Raw genomic sequence first — 4,347 nt, forward strand, 5'->3', positions numbered from 1 at the left:
GCACTCACCACATTCTACTTCAGCTTGCCTATGGGCACATCTCACTTCCCTAGGAGAGTGAAAAATCTATATGACTAAAGACCCTATCTTGTATATTTCTAAACTGTGTTTGTTCTAAGAGAGAAGAGGGGCCCCCTCAGCAGGGTCTTCACACTGCAGTCCATCTGCACTCTCAGCTAGCCTGGGCCACAGGCATGCACACTTGCACCCCATGTGCATAGGGAGACTGCAGGGCATGAACACAGGACCTTCCCATGTGGGTCCAGCAGCTCAGAGAACTGCATTACTGCTCCACCACTGTCTGGCTCCAGAACCATGCGGTATTCATCTTTATATTCTCTCCCGTCCTTGGCAGATGCCAGGTGTTCACCAAGGAGGAAAGAGAGAAATGCAATGAGGCCAGGTCACTCTGCCTCTATGAGTAAGAGCAGTGCGCAGTGAAACTTCTGAGGGACAGAAGTTGAATGGAAGAGAGAGGACAGTGAAATGCAGTTTCCTGAATTGGTGCCAGGCTAGAGCGTGGGGTTAACAGCAATGCTCTTAGGGAAAGTGCTTGACCACACAGAATCATTAAAGCGCTTCTGCTGCTCTCCTGCTGGGAAACTCCTACAAGAGGGATTTGCTTTGAGAGAAAGAGGTCTGCACACATGATTATTCTTTCCCTCTAAACCCCAGGGGTAGGATGCTGGTAATTACTTTTGGATCTATTCAGTGTAATTACACAATAATCCACAGCCACCTATAAATACTGTGTCATTACATGGCATTGTCCTGGTAAATTCCACTTGGTCTCCTTGTTGGGTAATTATAGCTGTGCCACAGGGCAAAGATTAGTGGCACTAAGAACGTCCACATGACACTCACATCTCAGCTGCAGGACGTTTTCCATCTGTAGGAAGGAGAACTGCGAAGAGGCAGCAGCAGCAGGTTTTGCAGTTTGGAGTGAAGAACACACTTCTCTTCCCCACCCGGAGGGAAGGAGAAGTGTCAGGAAAGAATATGGGAATGTTTGACCTTCATTTTCTCACAAATTAAGGTGGGAGACATTCAAGTAGGGACATAGAAGCCATCCATAATGGAGAGGACCAAAAAGGAAGCCAAAGCAAAACTCACAGAAAACCAAGGTAGCAGTTGGCATGCTCATTATCTTACCAAATTTTAAGAGAATTTAAAATTTATTCCTCATCTTTATACTTTTCTTATCTCCAATTGCCTACAATTGGAGGTTTTTTATGTATAAGATGCTGAGTACATACTAGGGAGCTTCAAAAAGTTAAAGGAAGATATATATTATGAAAAGCTATGCCTGGATTTCAAAATAGTTTTGCATCTTCCCCCTCAAAAAACAACTTGTACATTAACTCTATTTTTCCACGAACTTAAAAGAAAATAGTATGGAATGGATAAGGAAAGAAAAGTGGAAAATAAATTAACAACGGGAAGGACAAAGGAAGAAAGAAAGGAAGAAAAGAATGAAGGGAGGGAGAAAAAAAATACTCATCATATCCCAAGTTTTCTTGTGTCCTTTTTGTCTGCATGTGGTAAGAACGTTTAACACGAGCTCCACCCTCTTAATAAACGTGTCAGTGCACAATAGCTTACCGTTATCCATCGGTACTCTGTTGTACAGAATATCACCAAGACGGACTCCCTTATAAACCGTAACCTACACCCACTGGTGTAGCTGCCCTGGCCCCCCACCCATACCCCAGAAACCACCATTCTATCATCTGCTTCTCTGTGTCTGACAAAATGGGCAGTATCACGCGTCTTGACTTTAGAATTCATTACAGAGCTATACCGTGGGGCATACATCAGAACAATACGGTACTGACATAAAAACAGACATCTAGTCCAACAGAATAAGGAGCCTGGAAATAAACTCATGCTGATGTGGTCAACTGATCTTAGACAAGGATGCCAAGAATACACAATGAGGAAAGGAGAATCTCTCCTCCAATTTATTTGTTAGTGGCTTTCTGGAGTACTGTGCCGAGAAGGATTACATGAGAATAAACCCTGTGATCACAACAGTAACTGGAATACATCCATATCAAACACGAGGCACTGACTTTCTGTACCCTGAAAGTCTGGGCCTTTCACCAGGTGTCTCAGATTATGGATAAACTGAAAAGCTTGGAAGATCGCTGAGCCCTAGGGACTACACTGAACATCCAGGGCTTTCAGATCATTGTTCAAGGATACCATGGCTAAGTCCGTACTGCCAGGACATGGAGGAGCTCAGCAGCCATATTGATCATGTTTTTTGTTGTTGTTGTTGTTGTTATTTTACTTTATTAAAATACTGAGTTGATTTTGTCTCCCCATCATTTCCATGTCTGACCACCACTACTCCCGTGTCCTATCATAACATTCCATACATACTTAAAACCAAGCAAAGGGTGGAGTTCCACCTTTAAAAACTAAACAGGCATTTGGGACAACACATTCTTGGCAATGAACCTGGACAGCATTTATCAAACACAGTGGGGAAAGTTCTCACTCTGCATTATAAAAAGGACAGCCAGACAGCAACTGTTACAGAATTGAAATAAGAACATTTTAACAGACCGTTCCAACTATTTTCTTAAAGAGACTTCCTCCACTGCCAGAGATCTTGAATAGCCTCCTGATCAGTCATCCGGAAGCAATTCTTGACATAATTGATAAACTTGGCTTCCACTTTGGGAAAACTACCGCCTTTTTCTATACTTGCATTATTGCTTTAATGTCTTCTACAGAACTAGGTCCTTTTGCTGTTTTAGGATTTTTTCCCTGTTTTTTTGAATGGTTCTTGACCTTTTGATCTTGGTGTTGATGGTTTTCAGTCTTTTCCATTCTGGTTTGATTTTTGAGCATTTTTGCCAGGAGTATCTCATATAGATTTCTTCACTGGAGCCTTTTTTTTTTTTTTTTTGAGGTTTTCGCTATAGGGTGCGTGCACTCGCCAGACAGACAGAGAGAGACATAGAGACAGAAAGCGAGAAATCCCCCCCAGGGGGGTTGGTCACGCTGCAATCCCTTCTCCTCCATTCTCCTCTAGGGATCTTGGGCACGCACACACACACACCCGGCATGAGTTTTAAGCCACCAGGTCCGGGACGCAAACCACGGTCGGCTACGTGGGAGTCCAGCGACATAGCCATTATGCTAACTGTTGGTTCCTCACTGGAGCTTTTTCTTCTGTTTCCTCATCTTCAAAATCATCATCATCATCTTTGTCATCATCTTCGCCAGCAGCAAGTTTTACTTTTTTCTGTGGAAACTTGCTATCACCTCCAGGGGCAGATTGCTTTCCATATATACTTAAGAGTTTCACATCCTCTTCCTCTTCTTGTTTGGACTCTGCATCTTCCTCCACAGTTACTAAGTGCTGTCCACTAATATCCACAGGCCTTGAACCACACTTTGACCATAAGACCACAGGTGGTGTTATTTCAAAGCCCCCAAGGGAAACGGTTGACTGTACAGACATTTTCAGTGTTGCCAGTGTTACTTTAATTGGACTGCCTTCGTTAATTCATTGCCCCTGCTTCAACAATGTGCAATTCATCCTTTGCCCCAGCTCCTAAACTGACCATTCTTAAAGATAACTGGTGTTCATTTCATCATTATCCACTTCAAAGTGATCATCTTTGTCAGCCTTTAGTTCACAACCGAAAAGACAGTTCTGGGGCCTTGGGGGCTCATGTCCATGTCCATCGAATCTTCCATGGGGTGGTGGCACACACTTGGGTGGCGAGAAGGCAGAAGGAGGTAAATGGCAATGGCTCCCAAAAACAGCCGCACAGGACAGAATCAGTCCAGGGAAAGCTCGATCGTGTTTGTTAACGAGCCAGCCAACCTGAGCATCTGGGGGATTAGGAGGTCAAGGAAGCGATGTGGAGATAAAAGATAAATATTTGCTGGTGCTAGAGAGTGGCAGAGCAGTAGAAGTGACAGTCTGTGTGGCTGATCACATGGGAAGGTTCCAGGTTTGTGTCTGGAGACCTTCCTGAGTACACCAAGCACATATATGTCTGTGATCTGGGGTTGGCTGAAGCTAGGATAGGACTGTGGTGTTGAGATAGAGTCCTGTCTCTCTATTTCTCTTCTCTCTCTTCCTCATAGAAGGAGGAAATAAACAAAGCAAAACAGAAAAAAGGTAAGTACTTGTTTTAAAAATGTCTGGAATTATAAAGAATGACTCTTGACTTAATACTTCATATCAATCATCAGGGTTTTTTTTTTAAGTTTATGCATTTCTTTCTTGAAACAGAGAAAGAGGGAGAATTCTCAACAGGATCTCAGCAACATGATCTACCCTGAGCCTCGGCCAGCCCTGAATCATAGGTATGACTGTGTCTG

The 4,347-nt window shown here is 43.4% G+C and overlaps 1 pseudogene; it reads right to left on the reverse strand.

Moving 5' to 3' along the window:
• Positions 1-283: 283 nt before the first annotated feature.
• LOC102475974 (nucleophosmin-like) lies at positions 284-3,714 on the reverse strand (annotated as a pseudogene).
• Positions 3,715-4,347: the final 633 nt, after the last annotated feature.

The sequence above is a fragment of the Tupaia chinensis genome, unplaced genomic scaffold, assembly GCF_000334495.1.
Source record: "Tupaia chinensis unplaced genomic scaffold, TupChi_1.0 Scaffold000070_1, whole genome shotgun sequence".
NCBI classification, from domain to species: Eukaryota; Metazoa; Chordata; class Mammalia; order Scandentia; family Tupaiidae; genus Tupaia; species Tupaia belangeri.